The sequence below is a fragment of the Sorex araneus genome, chromosome 2 (assembly GCF_027595985.1).
Source record: "Sorex araneus isolate mSorAra2 chromosome 2, mSorAra2.pri, whole genome shotgun sequence".
NCBI classification, from domain to species: Eukaryota; Metazoa; Chordata; class Mammalia; order Eulipotyphla; family Soricidae; genus Sorex; species Sorex araneus.
The window spans coordinates 318,370,880-318,390,462 of record NC_073303.1 but is presented as its reverse complement, the minus strand read 5'-3'; the positions used below and the strand labels follow the sequence as shown (position 1 = coordinate 318,390,462).

Here is a 19,583-nt window from a genome sequence, read left to right as displayed (position 1 = left end):
GGTCCCACACTCTGAAGCCCCCACTCTTCAGAGTGTGGGGAATCCCACACTCTGAAGCCCCGCCCCCGGGATCAGGCCAAGCAAGCGGGGAGCTGGGGTCTTCAAGGAGCGGAGAGTGAGTTCCAAGGGGAGATGAGGACAATGGGGACACAGAGGCAGAGGCGGACGGCACACAAGGACATGAGGAGATTCTGAACAGAGCCTTGGAGGCAACCACTCTGAGACACTGTGTTCTCTCAGTACCCCACTTCAGACTGTGAGGAAAGGTGTTTCTGCTGTCTGAGTCCCCACTCTGTGGAACCCGGCTGTGCTGCCAGCTGCCGGGTCCACTCTATGGCACCCACCTTCCTCCTGGGGAAGTGTCTCCTACAGACACATCTGCTAGAAGACCCTCTGGCCCAAGTTCCCCAAGAGTGTGGAAAGACTGGCATGCCCATGTCAACAGACAGGAGACAGCCGCTCCCAAGCAAGGACCAATCCAAATAAAGAAAAAGTACTGACACCTACCCCCAACTTGTATCAATTAGGGGTGCCTCAAGGGGTGGGGCAAACTGACACACACTGGTTACAAAATACGGCCCAGTCAAGAGCCACCACCTGCTCCTGCTCTGCTCGTGCTCTGCCCACCTCCAGGAAAAGGGAAGCAGGACCTTCGGGCAGCCTCTGTGCTACTAGCAGTGCTGGCAGGCCACTTACAGGAAACCAGGGTGAACTACAGCGCTGAAGACCAGTCTACATGAAAATAGTCAGCAGCAGCCAAATATGCCAGGCCCTGCTCCTGTCCTACCACGCAGCCAGCATGCAAGCAGAGAGCACGCAGGGCTCCAACAGGTAACGGGGCTCCCTGCAGAAGCACTGGCATAAAGGACTCTGCCTGATTCAATGGAATGATCTCCCTCACCTCAATTAATACTGAAGACACAAATGTCCTGCCAGAAGGGGCACCACCTATGCGTACACCTAAATAGAACTTACCTGTCAGGTGCTCGATCTGAGAGAGAGTCACTGGGTCTGCGGGGACCCAGGTTAAAACAGGATGCCAGTCACAAGGACAGTGGTCCCCACAGCTCCCTCGTCCAGCTCAGCATGGTGACCAACTCCAAAGCTGCGGAGTCAGAAAGAGCATCACTGAGCGTGTGAAACTGCACAAACGCGACCACGCGGCCCTGCATGCAGTACAACAACGTTTAACACAAAAAAGTGGATCTCTTCAAGGAGGCCATAAAAAAACAAAAATCTCAAGGGTCAAAACAAAAAAGAAGTCCACAAAAAGTTCTAGCTGACAATCAACTGATTCCAAGAACAAATGTCCACTGGGAGCCGGGGAGCAAAGGGAAGGGCCCCCTGTGTTCCCAGGCGCTGCCTGAAATCAAATAGCTGGCTCATCTCCCAGCTGAAAAGGAAGTTCCCTGGCACTCCTGGGAAGTCCAGTTTATAATCCATGCTTTGAGCCAGATCAGAGCCTCAGGGCGCTCTCCAGTCCCACGTACAGACCCTGCTATATCACAGACCAGAGTCCATCCGTACGCATGGGTGTACCGAGGGAGGAGGTAGAAACAACCTGATCTCGTGTGTCTCAGGGTGTTTCCTTAGATTTATCAAATCCCATTTTTACTGGGAGCCCAAAGGCATTACTGGTCCTGGTGGCGAATTGTGCTAGACACAGTTCAGGCTCAGTAGAGTAGATAAGGGGTTTTCCTTGCATGCAGCTGGCCCAGATCCAATCCCCAGTACTCCCTGAAGCGCTGCCAGGAGTGAGCCCTGCGTGCAGTCAGGAGTAAGCCTTGAGCACTGCCAGGTGTGCCCCCCCAAAAAAAAATTAAAAATAAAGACCACCTCAATCCCTGGTCCTACTGAGGGGACACAGTGAGCTGGGAGAGTCCCTGGAGGATCCGGGATCCCTGCAGGGTGGAAGAGGGTGGGAATGTGTCACTCTGTGGGGAGTAGCCCGGAGCACTGTGGCCTTTGTCCTAGCTGCCCCTCAGCTAGGGGAGAACTGCTGACTCAATGAAGTATGCATAAAGGAACGTCTGAGTTCTTCCACAGACTGAGAGTGAAACCTCTGGCCAGACAAGAAGAGGCCATGAGTCTAGAACTCCAAATAAACACCACTGAGGTTCTCTGGCCAGGAGCCAGCTGCTGACTGACCCCACCTCTCCAGTCAGAGCCCACAGGGCCTGGGGACCTCCGCTCAAATGCCCACAGAAATCCTGTCAGGCACAGGCTGGGGGGAGGATTCAAAGAACTAAAAGCATAGGAGCTACAGATGTAACTGTGGACCAAAGAGGTCAAATACCTCTCCGATGGAGAAGTGAAATACATTAGCTACCAGCTCTAGCCATGAGCAGATATTTGGCAAGCATGCTGATCTTGTGAGGATGAAAAGAGGAGCTGTATGTTACATGTATGAGCATTAACAGCCGAAACCTTAATCAAACATGTTCAGGCTAGAGAGTGCCCACACGGGTCCCAATCAAGCCCGCTCCCATAAAAAAGGCCATTTCTGCCCATCTGAAACAGAGGTCCTTGAAGGGTTAGTGAGGGGTTGGTCAGCCTTGGGTTTGGTTCCACTGGGTCTTGCCATAATAACACTCTCCAACCTACCCTTCTCTTGTTTTATTTCTGAATAAGCACATTTGTTGTTAGAACAACTTATTTTGAGTTCAACACAAGATCCAAGATAATTTGCTATGCAAGGCTGAATCTCACCAATATATGCCAAGGCATTTAAGGGTGCCTGTCTCCACTTTTGAAATGACTCTACCTGAGAAGTAAACAATTACGTCAGGTGAAACATTTCTAAAGTCTAGTTTAAAAAAAAAAAAAGAAAAGAAGTATGAGGGCCTCTGAAACCGACTGGGCCGGAAGATGAGAACTGTACTGTGAATCACTACAACCTTGCCATTCACTGTTGATTCACTTTAAATCTTTGTTCTTTGGGAGATTTCCCAACCCCTGTCCAGAGAATGTAACTTTCCTCAGTTCTGATTCGAATGCCTCTTGAACCGCTTCCAAATGCGACCCTCATGCACCAACCTTCAAATTGACAGTACATGGATGGGAGAATGATCTTTATAATGGTTACAATAATCTATGAAGAAAATGGCAGATAATTGCCTGCCAAGCTGGTCACTACCATTTTTACTAATATTTCGGGTCAGTGAGTGTTGAACTCTGTCACTGACAAAACAAAAAAATGATTTTAAACAATCTATCGACTAGAGCTACAGCTTCCACCCATTGTTTACTGTGCACCAGAACACTGAGCACTGCACAGGCGAGTGCAGGGGACCCGAAGAAGGGAAGAAGGCGGAGCTCCTCAGCAGTGGCCCTGCCAATCAGAGCTCACCAGGGACTCCACAAGATACGAGTCGGGATGTAAAGGTGATGGAAGAACTTGAGCCAGAAATTATGTCACTTCCAAAATATTTCTCAAAGGGCCTTTTGATTTCTATTTAGTGTCCTCGATATCTTCCAAAATTCCTGAGCTAATAATATGAAGTTTTCCTTCTGCCTCACTTTCTTACACTAAATATTTAGAGTAATAACAGCAACAACTCTTTAGACACTCAACAAGCTCCAACTTCCAAAAATCTCAACATATTAGCAAGAGATGAGGAGATTAGACCTATGCCTTCTCAAAATGGGGCAGAATGTTTTTAATTAGAAAGTGAAATCCAGTATTAGGACTAGACTAGGTATTAGGACCACTGCACTTTCACAAAGTAAGAAGGAACACAGGAAAAGAAACTGAAGAACATGTGAATGAAACAGAATTACAATTTGAGGTGGTGATGACAGATGTCAGCAAGCACCCCCAGGCCTCCAGACAGCTTATAGTAGACTGGTCATTACAGCTGAAATCACACTTCACTTTTATTAGAAGCACCTTCAGACCTTCAGACCGAAGCACTATTCCTGCAAAGCCATATACTTTTCTGATAAAGAATTAGAAAACAGAAACCTGGCTGAAGATAAGCCTAGGAATATGCCCATTAAGCTCCCAACATCACCCTTTCCCATCACCAAGCACTGAGAAACCATGCACCTCTGCAGCCACGACTCGAGCCCGAACCCAGGAAGGCCCTCCTTGAGGCTGGCAGGAGATCACATCCAGTAAAGGGCCTCTCGACTACCTGCCAGTGCAGAAACGACCCAAAACATCTGAACTTACCTCAAACATAAGCAAAATATCAAAAGGGTCCGGGCCTCACTTGGTTCACAATGCCAAGATCCATCTCCCCAGCGCCACAAGCATGCAGGAGAGATGATCCAAATGACAGTAACCACATCACACAAACTGAAAATGCACAGGGGCCCAGATGAGCCCCCAGAGTAAGGCAGAGCTCTCTCGAAAGCTGGAGTGGTGTCAAAAGAAGAACAGGGAGAACGCAGATAAAGAAGGAGAATGCAGATAAAGAACCTTCCAGAAATCTCCATAGCTACACACACCACAGCCCTCCACCAAATGAAGATGAGAGACGCAGGAGAGGCAGACAGGAAAAAATACTAAGATCCTGAGTGGGAAGATTAAACAAAATGATTTCAATTCTCAACAAACTTCTAAGTTTAAAAATTTAAATCAGTTTTGCAAATGAAATGCAGGATTGGCCTAAATTCACTAACACTGACAAAATAAGACTGTCAGTCATGGGGCATTAAGGGAGAATGAGTCAGCACACAGGAAACTATAAAGAAAAATACTTCAAATGGCATGGTGGTGGTGAGGTGCTGAAGCTAATGTTGGGTCTTCAAATAAGAATATTAGCATTTTCATTAGGTCACAATGCACTATGATCAATACTAATATAATCTTGTATAATGCAAGAATGTGTGTGGAGCCTGAATCTTCTGGTATCTGATACAAAGGATTCATTAGCACGGACTCCCACCTAGCCTGTTTTGCCAAATGATGCCAAGGAAGATAAAGGTGACTTTTAAAGACCAAGTTATAAGGTAAATGAATGTGAGATTCATAATAAAACATGCAAATGCCAATATTTCCTAATTAAGAACACTTACATATGATCAATTCTTTGAGAAAGATTATCTCAGTTCTCAGATGAAGAAACCGAGGCAGGAAACTGCACATACCTGCCATGGTCACACAGCTAACAAGTGCAAGAGCCAGAATCAGATCAATGGATGCTTGTTTTTTGTTTATTTATCCATTTATTTTTGGCATGGCCAGGAATCCAGGTCCTCAGACATGAATGTTTGAATCTACCCCAACTGCTTTTGATTTTTTTAAATAAAATGTCACTTATATGATAAGGAAAGAGAAAGGAAAATTTTTAACATGGATTTGTAAAGATTCTTTTTACTTTTGTTCTTTCCACCACAGAAGTATGCAGCACATTTTAGCACTTTCTTTAGAGGGGAAAAAAAAGAAAACCTGCCAAAAGAACCTCAAATTTAAATCGCAAAGTGAGGGAGGAAATCCCCTGCTGGCTTGTAACTGAAGATTTGAGGGATGCATTGTAATAAAAGAACCCTCTCAGTCTGATAAAAAGGTATCTACCCAAAATTCCCAGCAGGCCTTGCTCTATAATGAAGCAGCACCAATTAAACTAGGGCCCAGAAGCCCAAGTTAAAGAATTAGCCACAACTGTTTTAGACAACATGGTAAGATAAGAACAGAAATGAGATGTAACTGTGGGCCAGAAAGAGATAAAAGGCAGCATTACTTATAGATAAAATGCAATACCACCAGCTGAAAAACGGTCAGAATTCATGTGAGCGTGTAATTAGGTCTCACTCCCAGGATAACCCACTTGTCTTAGCCTTTCTGTACACCAGGCACAACGACAGTTAGAAGCTTAATGATAAATGGCTTATTCTCAGAAGTCACAAAAATAACCTGATTAAGAAATATATACCAGATCCTTTTGAAGAAAATGAAAACCTTCTGGTGAAGAACTTCAAAAGAGACACAAAGATAGGAACACGAACTACTTTCTAGGCAGAAAGTCCTCACGTTGCCAGAAGGCCACGGTCTCTCCCTGACTAGGGGATAAGCCCAATTCCATTCGGGAAAATGACCTGAGGTCCAGAGTGGCAAGACCGGACTGATCTGCAGTACTGGGACAGCTACAGGGCACAAGAGAACCTGGATGGAAAATGACAGCATGAAAATGTCAGTGAAACCCAATGACCTAAGACTCAGGCTACTTCCCATATGTCAGACTTGGCCGGAACCTTTTCACCTGCACGCCAGATGACTTAGGAACACATTCACACATGCACACACGCAATTATGCAAGGCCACTCTATAAATGTGCAGGTGTGAAAAGCAACCCCAGTGCACACAGTGCCACTCAGTCTAAGCCACTAGCTCTAAGGGGGAAGGGTGTGCCTCCCTCTGTCCCTGTCCTCACCTCCCTCCCCAGCCCAGCCCAGCCCTGAAATTCCACAGCTGCCAGCAACACCTGGCCACCTCTTCCTTCTTCCATTCAGCCCAGCTCAGTCCCTGCAGTGAGAGCCAGAAAGCACCTTGGGGACTTGTGAGTCCCCAGGCCCACGTGCCATCACTCTGCTTCTCCTCCGAGGCCCAAGGCACTGACTTCACAGCCATGCCAGGTCCTCAAACACCTCCTCACGTGGTGGTGGTGGTGGTGGTGGGGGGGCTCTTTTGCTCCCAGCTTGCCTCGCCTTCCCCTCCCACTCTGCAGGAGCCACAGACCCACAGCCTGGCCTCTCTTGCTCTTGGACTCCTGCAGGGGCCCTGTGGCACACTGCTTCCCCAATTCTCAGCACAGGCCAGGCGATCAAACCAAAGTCGGCTCTGCTGCACCAGCCTGGGCCAAGCGCCCGGGGCCATGGGAAGCCTCCCCCGCGCAGCCCAGATGCAGGAGGCAGAAAGCGCGCACACAGCTGCCTGCAGAGTGGCAGAGCACGTCTTGAACTGAGCGAGGCAGTGACAGCTGCCCGCAGCCCAGCTCCTGTGCCTCAATTTCCTTAGCTATAAAATGACAGTGTCCCCATCCTGCACTTGTGCGCTACTTGAATGATGCAATTCCCACCCACTGTTGCTCAGAGATATAGTGGAAGATACAGTTGACAAACGTTGGCCACTGAAACAAAGACAATGAATATGGTGAGAAATGTGTAAAAAGGGGGAAAATAACACATACATGTATGTGTTCCTGTGTGTCCATGAATTCCATACAAAGGAGAGCTAGAGGAGCATGGTACACATGTCCTGAAAAATATTCTAGAAATGTATAAGAAAAAAAAAAAGCACACCATTTTAGTGCTAAAGCACTAAAACTTTAACTCAAAAAAACTTGTCTTGAGTGAGAGACAGCACTGCCCCTGAGGGTCAGGATTTCTCCCCTCAATGCTCTCACTCGGATGCTTTGTCCTCACCCTGAAAACAACCCATTGTCTAAAGGAGCCAAGTGCCAGGACCAACAATGTGTGCAGCTTTTGAATTTTCTATTTTAGAGGTAATTACAATTCTCTCTCACACTCAATGTATAGAATAATTAACTATTGACGGTTCTAGGTTTTCTGGAGAAATTACAGCAAGCACCGGTAAGGAAGAGTAACCCCTCAGTTCAGGAAAAGATTTCCATCAGATCAAGAAGACATATGATGACCTACAAAAGGCACCACCATGGCCTTCGAGTGGTAGTAAGAGGCGAGAACCAGCTGCTCTCTCCACCCTGTGAACACAGCGTGAAGCTGGGCGATCTCTCCTTCTGCCCTATGCCATCTGCTCTGGGGCTGGATTCAGGAGCCAGGGGCCCAGCCGCACCCGGCACAGCCTCCCCCTTCCACCTACGATGTGGAAGCCAGTGAGAGAAACCAGGTGCTTCTGAACCTCATCATCCTTCTCCGTGCAGGTTAAGAGGATCAAGAGTCAGCTTGCTTCTCACATCAGGCGCAGGCGGAGAGCTGAGCTGTGTGTCCGTGTTGGGGATAAGTATTCTGCTTTCCAAAATAAGGGCTCCAGAGGCTACACTGCAAACATGTTCAGGTGGCTACCAAAAGCCAGCCTGGCACAGAGGTAACTGTGTAATGAATTACAATGCAGAGGACAGGGCTGATTTGGCTCCTTCAAGCTAGTCAAGTAAATAACCTACAGTGGGACAATGTGGAAAGAACAATGTGGGAAGCCAAAAATAACCAGATTATGCAATTAATTCTGCCTTTACCTGGCTCTGCGAACTTATATGAAGAGAATGTAAAGACTTTGTATTGCTGCCTCTTCCAATACCCAAAAGACCTCAATTTAGAATTATCCTGAATGAGAATATTTCCACTCCAATTTCAAAAAGGCTTCTGTGCTGTGGGAGACAGGGATATGTGTAGGATCAATAACAGTTCCCTGCATTGTACAGGCCCTGAATTCTAGCACAAACACCAGCACGAGAGAGAGAGAGAGAGAGGGAGAGTGAGAGAGAGAGAGAGAGAAAGGAGAGAGAGAGAGAAGAAAAGCCTTCTGCTGTAATGTGTGATTAGCATTCTAAGGCTCTCATCAACCAGGAGCTGGACAGCTGCTGGTTTATCTTACCTCCCTTCATAATCATTTTATATCTCCTTAGTCTTCCACTAATTCACTCGACAAATACTGAGTGAGCAATCTGCTATGTTCCCACCCCTACCACAATCTACTTCAGAGCTACCTAGAATCTGGTCTCGAAGCCCATTCTCCAACTCCCCTCCCCCCAAACAGAGATACGAGATGCCAGGAGTGTGATCAAATCTTGGTCAAGACCCCAAATGAAAATATCGGATGAGAGAGAAATTGCTTGTGCTTTGTAGGCCGAAACACTGCTAAAAGGTGCACGCTCATTGAAACACATGCTTAATGAACTTTTCTCAGGTGTCCAGATAGGACCCTCAGCTGTGCAGAATAACCCCCAGAGGAGACAACCCTAAACAGTAGTTAACTTCTTTAAGATCAGAGCTAGCCATTGGTCACTGGCGAAAGAGAAAGATGTTCACTGTATGGAAAGTTTACCCCTTGGACTGTAAGCAAGTCAGTCAGATAAGCAATGAGCCCCCCAGCTGGCTGAGGTCAGGAGGTCAGGCCTGGTCACTCAAACAAGTCACCGTGAAGCTCAACACTGCTCCAAGCACTTACTGTCCTCCAGTGAAAGGCCTCAGAGCTTCAGCGATGCCATCGAAGCCACCCAGGGTTCCATTAACAGGCTCTCCTCCGGGGAGACAACTACCATCGGGCAACGCCCCACCCTCACATGAGAAAGCTTACTGAAAGCTTACTGCAGTCAGCTACGCCTTATTAGAATTTTATCATCTCCCACAAATTTTTTTATGCCAAATGGTCAGCAAAAGTCCTCAACCTCTCAGCCAGTAGGAAAGCAGCTCAGGTTGAATCTGAGAAGGAAGCTGCCTTCATTTCAGCCCTAACCGCCTGCCTTCCCGCCCCAGCTTCTCTCTACAAACAGCACGTGTTCCTCAGTTTCACTCAGCTGCCTTCCATTCCCTCCGCCCCACCCCTGATTGCTGGCTCTCAGTAACTCACCCTGACCTCCGAATAGGCTTCATGGTTTATTTGGGTTTTGTTTGTTTTTGTTTCTGGTGGGGGGGCTTCTTGGAGCCACACTTGGTGGTGCTCAGAACTTACTCCTGCTCTGTGCTCAGGTATCACTCCCATCAGTGCTCAAGGGTCCATACGTCGTACTGGAGACAAAGACTGGCTATGAGCAAGGCAGTGTACTCTGGCCCCAGCTTTATTTGTATGATACAATTAAAAAAGTATTTGGTCTCTATTTAGGGTGCCTGGCACACAGTTCCTAACCTAAAACCTTCAGCAGCTCAAGAACAGTGGCTTTAGCCAGCCTCACATGCTGAGGGAAAAGGCAGCTTAGATAGAGAATGGAACACCAAGTAAAGGGTGCTTGGAGGGTCCGCTAGAGATGGGAGATGCGTGCTGAAAGTAGACTATAGACTGAACACGATGGCCACTCAATACCTATATTGCAAACCACAACACCCCAAAGGAGGGAGAGAGAGAGAGAGAGAGAGAGAGAGAGAGAGAGAGAGAGAGAGAGAGAGAGAGAGAGAGAGAGAGAGAGAGAGAGCAAAAGGGAATGCCCTGCCACAGAGGCGGGGTAGGGTGGGGGAATGGGGTGAGGGTGGTTGTAGGGATGCTGGGATCATTGATGGTGGAGAATGGGCACTGGTGGAGGGATGGGTAGTCGATCATTGTATGACTGAAACGTAAGCACGAAAATTTGTAAGTCTGTAACTGTACCTCACTTCATTTAAAAATAAAAATGAAAAAAAAGTGGCTTTTTTAAGCTAACAAATCACAGGTCACACAGGACCCTGGATGGCCAGTGTGGGGCACCCCTGAGCACACTCCAGCCCCAGAGAGAGGGAGGGGCTAGTGAATCGGCCAATCACCAGCCAACAATGAACCACCCATGTCTAGATAATGAAATTCCCAGACTCCTCCCCCACGGCCTCCTCCCTAGCAGCTGACAATATTTTATGGTTTGGAAACCCTCAGAGGCCTATCTGGAAAGGACACGGGGACTCTGGGTTTGAGTCTCCCACCCCAATCTCATTCTGTGCATCCCTTCCTTAGGATGCCCCGAGTTGTGCCTTTATAATAAACTGAAAAGTGTAATTAAAATAACTTCATGAGTTCTGTGATCCGTCCCTGGCAATTCCTAACCCAGAGAAGGGAACGGCAGGAATCCTTCCTTCCCAGAGCGTGCCCCTGAAGCGGAGCAGTCTTCCAGCAGCCTGGGGCCAGGTTTAGAACTTTTTTTTTTTTTTTAATATTTTGCTTTGGGAGCCACATCCAACGGATACCAAGAACTGAACCTAGATGGGCTGCTTGCAAAGCCAGCCCCTGCCCACTTCACCTGCTCACTCCACTGTATAATCTCTCTGGCTCAGCCTGGCGCTCTTCCAATTCAGCTGATACCAACTCCAGGGAGTGGGCCAGAATCAAGCGAATTACAGCTCATCTACTTGGTGTCACAGAGAAAACACCCACACACCTAGTGTCAGAAACACTGAGTGAAAAGGGTTTGACCCGGCAGACAGAGCAAAGGTTGCCTCACGCTCCATCACCAGCCTGTCTTTCCACAGTCAGCCCAGACCCCGCTGCACGGGAGCGTCTCAATCTGTGAGCGCAATCGGGCACAGCTTGGTCTACCAGGAGAAAGCGAGTGATTGCCACACACCCCGTCTCACCCCTGCTCTTGGGGGGCAGGTCAAAAATACCATTTGTCTATCTCCATCCTATCGGAATGTAGCAGCATCCCGACTACAAATCAGCCTTATGCCAGAGTCATAAATCCAAACAGACTGAGCAGACAGCAGCCTACCCATTTCAAATGCTACCCAGAGGGAGGCACAGACCCCTGTTCCAGCTCTTCTCCAGCTCTCGAGTGATGGGGGGCAAGAAGGTGGGAAAGATCAGACTCTCATTTTGAACCCTGGCTGCCTGCGCTCTGTGGGGCAGACACCACCCTCCAGCAGAACCACTTTCCCCATGCCCCGCACTCTCTCCTGATTTAGATTGGAATTTCTGGAAGGTCATACAATGCAGAAGCAACTGAGGGTCCAGCTGTCCTAAGTAACCCAGCCTTGGGACTGGCCAAAAATAACAAAACTTTGATCTTGTGAATTTTTCTACTAGCGATTCTTCTTTTAAATCCAGTGGAATTAGAGGTCTTCCCACATGTTTGGTAAAAAAAATTTACTAAATTTTTGGTAGTTTATTTTTTCCTGTGAATGTTTAAAAGTACCTGCCCCACTTTTAAGTTGGCAGGTGTTAGTATCGCGACCATGCAGAAACAAGCGTGAGAAGAGCAGCACCAGCACAGCCTGGTCCTGGAGGAGCACCGGGTGCAAACCTGGGCCGCCACCTGCCTGGCAGCACAGGAGGACAGCATACCAGAGAACGCACCTTGGAGATGGCTCCCTTCAGAGAACAGCTCCACAAAATACACGACAGCATCTTAGAATACTTCCCCAGAGCAGTGGAGGCGGGCGCTGAAGCGAACAAAACGGAGTCCTCACTTGAAAAGCTATGCCCGAAAGCACTTCTGGGACAGATTCTAGCGGTACCCAGATAAAGGAACATCTTTCTTCCTCTGTCCTTGGAGTCGATCACCCAGTGGGAGTCAGGCAGAAACCTCACAGGCCAGCTCTGGCCGGAGGCCATGAGGAGCTGGTGGGACAGGACAGATGCCGGGCAAACAGGTTCCCAGGGAATCCTCTAATGCCATCTGCCCTGTCCCAAGATCAGGGACCCAGAGCAACAGCACAGGCATCTCAGTGCAGAGGTGAGGCAGATGTCAAGACACAGGAAGTGCAGACCTGCTCAAGCCCAGCTGACCCTGGCTGCCTTGCATTCAGACACAGGAGACCAGGAGGCCGAAGACTGTGCTGAGCACAGAACGGGGGACACAGAGTCCCTCAGAGCTTCCAGACAGCTCCCCTCACTTTCCTGGCTCCAGGATTACTGCCCAGGCCTAAGCACGTGCTTTGTGGGGAAAAAAAGAGGATCTATTTCTGACCTGAGAGGTGAGACTTACTCTTTCTAAATGCGGCACCTGCCTCCATAGGACTGTAATTTCGATCCAGCCAGTATAGACCAAGGGTAGAGGGAAACACAGTCCCTGGAACATACAATTTGTCCCTTAAAGAACTCAACGTCCACCTCCAGAGGATTTTAACAATCCAAATTTGTACGGTTCATGTGTGCCCTTAAACCTGGTTCTGAATCAACAAGGCCAAAACTAGACTGTCAGGGGTATGCAGACAACTTAGGGGACTTCTTGACACTTTCTCGTGTTGAGTCTCCATCATCCTGACAATGAAAAAAAAAAGGTAAAATCATGAGAATTGTCATACACAATCAGCTCCAGTCTCAAAACAGCCAGTTAAATCTCCATGCTTGGGTTGTAATACTTCCAAAGACCACCAAGTCTGCAAACAAAGGTGTAGTGATTCTACCATACAGGGCAAAAGAATACAACCCAGCTACAAATTCCACAGCTTCTTGATCAGGGTAGGCAGCATCCGGCCTATAGGCTGTATAAATCCTGTGAAACCATGTCCTGATTGAGACAAAACAGTATGCTTCTCACCGGCGGATCTCGGCCCTCTACCTGTATTGTTTGGCCTGAAAATAATGTTATAAATGCTAGATGCCCAAATGGACCAAATAAAAGTTTCCCATCCCTTGGGGCTGGAGAGATAGCACAGCAGGTAGGGTGTTTGCCTTGCACGCGGCCGACCTGGGTTCAAATCCCAGCATCCCATATGGTCCCCTGAGAACGGCCAGGGGTAATTCCTGAGTGCAGAGCCAGGAGTAACCCCTGTGCATCGCCAGGTGTGACCCAAAAAGCAAAAAAAAAAGAAAAGAAGAGAGGAAGGAAATGTTACTTTATCTAGCTTTTGCTAGGCAATACAAAATGAATTTACTAAAATTTCCCTTGAATATTTGCAAACTCAGAGAGCAAAGAATCAATATCCAGTGATGGGACTTTTCCTCTTCGTACACATGCCCCCTTCATTCACACTGGGTAAACTTTCAGAGGAAACACATCACCTCTCCCTTATTCCATCATGACATGTAGGGGGCCACAGGCCTGGAAGTATAGCTCTAACTCTTCCACATATGCCCAGGACCCAATTGAGTTCGACAAGGGGCTCTCATTTCCTCAGCCCAACAAGACATCAATTCTGGGATAGAGCACAAGACAGAGGAGGACATGACTACGATTCAGTTGGGTTCTTTTCCAAGCAGGTTTGGAGGAATCTGGAAAAATAAACTACGGCTGCAATGCTAAGAGCCCCATAATAACCCAGATAATAATCTTTGTGCACGATTCTTCAAAATATAATTTACTCTGTGAATGTTCACATGTGAACACTATTCTTAAAGTCAAAGACTTTAAAAAGAAAAGATTCTAAAGAAAGGGCAAAGGAAGCTATAAAGACATAGAGACACACATAGATGTAACAAAACAGCAATAGCAGTGCAAATGGTCCCTGGTTAACAATAGGTCAATTTAGGACTTTCCCACTGGAGGCAGTGGAACAATATCCAATCACTATAAAATACACTTCAAATTTAGTTTCTTTAGTTTCATTGTGGGCTGGAGCGATAACACAGCGGGTAAGACATTTGCCTTGCACGAAGCCAACCCGGGTTCGATTCTTCCGTCCCTCTTGGAGAGCCTGTCAAGCTACCCATGTTTTCAATATGCCAAAGGCAGTAACAACAAGTCTCACAATGGAGATGTTACTGGCGCCCATGTGAGCAAATCGATGAGCAACAGGATGACAGCGATAGTGATACAGTGATAGTTTCATTGTAAAATTTCAGTAAACTGGGTGTGATATTCAACACTTTACTATACTTCATATTAAATCATTTTGTCCAGCTGTCAGCATACATTTTCTGAGTATCCTGATGGTAGTCTAGGCTAGGCTGGAATGTTCAGGTGAGATGTATTAAAGGCATTTTTAACTTAAGATATTTGCAACTTACACAAAGTTTCCCATTGTAAGTCAGAAAAGATCTGTAGTTGCTTTAAGGGCAAAATAGTGTGGACCTTCCAATCCAAAGTCACAGAGTGAAAAGATGGGAAGGGAAAAAAACCATGTTATTTATAAGAGACTCACTCACTTTAGATCAAAAAGAAACATAAGGTTGAGTAAGAGTGGGGAGAACATGGAAAAACATTGGTATTAACAAAAAAGGTTAATATAGGGTAACTATACCAAGCAAAACACTTTTTGTCAAAACTTACAAAAGTCAAAAAAAGGACATTATATACTAATAAGAGTATCCCAATTCACCAGGTAAATTATAGATATGTGCACAAAAACAGAGCCCAAAAATATATAAAGCAAACATTGTCAGTTGCATTAGAGGCCAGAGTGATAGTACAGCAGGGAGGGCTTTGCATGAAGTCAACCTGAGTTCAATGCCCAGCCCGCCTTGTGGTCCCCCCAACCTCCCAAGAGTGATCACTGAGCAGAGTGAGTAAGAAATAAACCCTGAGCATCACTGGGTATAGCCCCAACACCACCAACTCCCCCCCAACAAATAACAGTTGAGTTAATACTTCAGTTTCAAAAAGAAGCATTTGAAAATTACAGCCGACCGAATGGGCATTAGAGACAAAAACAGAAGACATATCCTTCCAGAACACATGGAATATCATCAAGGACAGACCAGATGTTAGGTAACCAAAGAAGCCTTTTATATACGAGAAACGAAAAGCTAATAATACTCAATAGTGATTGAGTAGGATTCTTTCCTTTGAAATGAGTAAGACAAGAATGTTTGCTTTTTCCACTTCTAGAACTACTGTTAAAGGTTCTAGTCATAGCAACCAAATATAAAAAATAAATAGCTTCCAAATTGGACAGGAAAAACAAAAATTATTTCTATTCATAGACAATACCAATATCATCCTACTTGGAGAAAATCTAACACACACACACACACACACACACACACACACACAGTTGATAGACTTATCCAAGTTAGAATATAGAAAATCTGCATCAAAAGTTAGTTGTGCAAGGGGCTGGAGCAATAGCACAGCGGATAGAGTTTTCCTTGCACGCGGCCAACCCGGGTTCGATTCCCAGCATCCCATATGGTCCCCTGAGCACTACCAGGGATAATTCCTGAGTGCAGAGCCAGGATAACCCCTGTGCACTGCCAGGTGTGACCCAAAAAGCAAAAAAAAAAAAAAAGCTAGTTGTGCAGCGCACATGCTGCCCAAGCGCACATGCTGCCAGTGCTGCCAGAACTCAGGTTGACTCCATGTGTTGCTGCTAAGAGCATGTGGTGCCCAAGCACATGTGTCGCCACATCTCCCCTCCTGAGATGTGTACTCTATTTTCATATCAAATGCCAGCATGTGTACCGGGCTCTCTCAGCACTCTGGGGAAGCTCTTGTTCTCTAATAAGCGCATTATTCCTCTGTCTCACACACTCTCTGTCTCCTCCCCCTTCCTCAAGTTTCAAAAAAAAAATCTGTTTTGTACTTAGAAAAAAAAAAGTTGTGCTTCCATACCCTAACAATGAATAATCCAAAATGAAAATAAGAAAATTCCATTTACTGGAATACCATGCAGCTTGTTAGGAGAGATGAAGTCATGAAATTTGCTTATAAATGGATAAACATGGAGAGTATAATACTAAGTGAAATGAGTCAGAAAGAGAGGGACAGAAATAGAGGGACTGCACTCATTTGTGGAGTGTAGGGTAGCATCACATGAGGCTGACACCCAAGGACGATAGATACAAGGGCCAGAGGCATTGCCCCATAGCTGGAAGACTGCTTCATGAGCGGAGGGGAGAAGGCAGATGGAATAGAGAAGGGATCACTAAGAAAATGATGGCTGAAGGAACCAGTTGGGATAGGAGATACATGCCGAAAGTAGATAATGGACCAAACATGATGACCTCTCAGTGTCTGTGTTGCAAGCTATAATGCCCCAAAGTAGAGAGAGAGTATGGGGAATATTGTCTGCCATGGAGGCAGGGGGAGGGTGGGAAAGGGGGGGTATACCAGGGATATTGGTGGTGGGGAATGTGCACTGGTGGAGGGATGGATGTTTGATCATTGTGAGATTGTAACCCAAACATGAAAGCTTGTAACTATCTCACAGTGATTCAATAAAATTTTTAAAAATTTTTTTAAAAAAAAGAAAATTCCATTTACAATAGCATCAAGAATAATAAAATAATTCTGTATCTGTATCACTGTCATCCCGTTGCTCATCAATTTGCTCATCGATTTGCTAGAGCGGGCACCAGTAACGTCTCCATTGTGAGACTTGTTACTGTTTTTGGCATATCGAATACACCACAGGTAGCTTGTCAGGCTCTGCCATGTGGGCGGGATACTCTTGGTAGCTTGCCAGGCTCTCTGAGAGGGACAGAGGAATCAAACCCAGGTCGGCTGCGTACAAGGCAAACACCCTACCCACTGTGCTATAGCTCCAGCCCAATAAAATAATTAAGAACAAATATCCTAAGGCAAAAACTTGTACCTAGAAACTATAAAATGCTACTACAGGAACATAAAGACAATATAAACAAAAATATGCACCTTGTAGCTCAGTGGTAAGGTGTTCGTCCTGCACATTTTGAAGCCCTGGGATCAATATCCACCACACACACACACACACACACACACACACACACACACACACACAAAACACTATCATCATCATCATCATCTGTGCTCATGAAGCAGAAAACAATACTGTTAGGTCAAAAACAATCTAAAGATTATGCGTAATCCTTATTAAAGGCAGACAAAGATAAAATTCTGAAATTCAAGTGCATTCTCCCAAAAAAATCTAGAAAAGGAAAACTAGGTTGGAAGATCAACATTTCCAGATACCAAATCCCCCACTAAGTTACCATTCAAATAAAAGATGTGTGAGTACAACATAAGGACTGATGAAACAGAGTAAAGAAACCATAAATAACCATTCTCATACATAATGAACTGGTCTTCAAGAAGGGTGGCAATATCCTTCAATTGGGGAAAGAATCATTTGAACAAATGAGTCTTGGGCCAGAGTGACAGTACAATGACATGAAGCTTGCCAAACATACACCTAACCTGGCTCTGATCCCCGGCACCCCATACAGTACTCAGGTCCAACGGGAGTGATCCCTGAGTGCAGAGTCAGGAGTAGGCCTGAACACTGTCAGGTGTGGCCCATAAGCAAACCAAAAATTATTTCTTAAAAATCTGGATTCACCAGCAACAGAATGAAGTAAATCCACATACCATACAAATACTAACTAAAAAATAAATAAATAATAATCCTAACCCAAAGACCTAAAAGAGCCCAAAACTTTATTAGAAATTTTTGGTGGAATGCATAGACAGGGAAAATCTTCCTGACAGTGAATCTGACAATGACATCTTGGATAAGACATCAAAAATAAAGAAACAAGATAAAATAAGTTGAATTTCTTTTAAAAAAAAAGAAAAAGAAAAAAGAAAACAACCCTCTGGGGACTGAAAGAAAAGTGTAAGTAGGGTGTTTGCCTTTCATAGGTTGAGCCAAGTTTGATCCCCAGCACCCCAGATGGCCCCCAAAACCCTGCCAGGAGTGATCCTTAAGATCAGAGCACTGCTGGGTGTACCTAAAAACAAAGTGATCCCACCCAAAAAAGTTTTAAACAACTTTTGGGGGCGATAGTACAGATTTAAGGTGCTTGTCTTGCACTCGATATGGTCCCTGAAGAACACCCGGAGTGACCCCTTAGCACAGAGCCAGGAGTAAGCACTGGACACTCCCAGGGTGTAACCCAGAAACAATAATAATAATAATAATAATAACAATAACAAAAATAATAACAACAACTTCTGTGCATTACTGAAAAAGTAAAACTGTAACTCACAGAAATCAGCAGCAAGCTGGGTGCCACCAATCATGTCTCCAATAAGTGATTAACAGCATAGAGAATGCCTACAACTCAACAACAATGTATAACCAAAAACCACAATGAGAAATCACTTCATACCTATTATGACATGCGCTACTGTGCAGGGCCAGAAAGTGAGCAGAGGAAATAAAATGCCAGCACTGTCAGATGTGGTCCACTATATATATATATATATATATATATATATATATATATATATATATATATATATACATTTATCGTACACACCACATCCCCTAGCAAGGATGTGGATGGAGAAACCAAAACACATAGGCACTGCCTAAGAGAATGCAAAACCATGCAGACACTCAAAAGCAAGCAGTATGGCAACCGCCCAGAAGCTAGAAATAGGGCTAGCATATAACTAAGCTAGCCCAGACCTAGGTAAGCAACTGAGACAGCTAAAACAAAGACTGAAACACACACATATGAATGTTCAGAAAAGCATCACTCATAATATCCGAAAAGTAACAAACAAATGTCAAAGTGATATACATTATATATATACACATATATAAATTTAATACACATGCAGGTACACATACGGTATGGAATATTTAGCCATCAACAGGAAATGTGCTACAACATGGATGACCTTAAAACAAACTATATGAAAGGACTTAGGCACAGAAACTACCCACAGGCTTGCAGGATAGTTCAGTGGTAGAGCACTTGCCTTCCAGGCAAGAGGCCAACCCCACATGCCTAGTGTCATCCTGGTGGCAGAATCAGGTGTGCACACACACCACAACTACACTGTACAAGACCTGGCAGGCTCCATGGCTCCATAGCAAGACTAAAGTGCATGAGCACTACATCAGGTGCGCAAACTCTGGTAAGCACCACAACCACAGTCAAATGTGCGCAAGCCCTGGTCATTACAATATGTATAACAAAAGGGAAGGGGGGAATATCTACCATGTAATCACATCGCTGAGAATACCAGAAATATGGAAATCAGGAGAGACAGAGACAACGAGAGACACAGGGATATAGGTTTCTTTCTGCTGTCCTGTGGATTTTTGGGTTTTGGGTTTTTTGTGGGGTTTTTTGCCTTTTTTTTTTTTTTAATTGAATCACTGTGAGAAGTTGCAAAGCTTTCCAGTTTAAGTCTCGGTCATACAATGATTAAACACCCATCCCTTCACCA

General features: G+C 45.6%; 1 protein-coding gene across 5 annotated transcripts in view; it reads right to left on the bottom strand.

Annotated features, from left to right (window-relative positions):
• The window catches only part of GRB10 (growth factor receptor bound protein 10), a 207,274-nt gene that overhangs the window by 173,287 nt on the left and 14,404 nt on the right, over positions 1 to 19,583 (bottom strand). For 3 of the 5 annotated variants that reach the window (XM_055126377.1, XM_055126376.1, XM_055126373.1), the window contains exon 2: positions 976 to 1,105. The exons of the other annotated variants lie outside the window; for them this stretch is intronic. The gene's annotated coding sequence lies outside the window, so the exon portion shown is untranslated. The remainder of the gene's footprint in view (positions 1 to 975; positions 1,106 to 19,583) is intronic. 5 annotated transcript variants of the gene reach the window in all.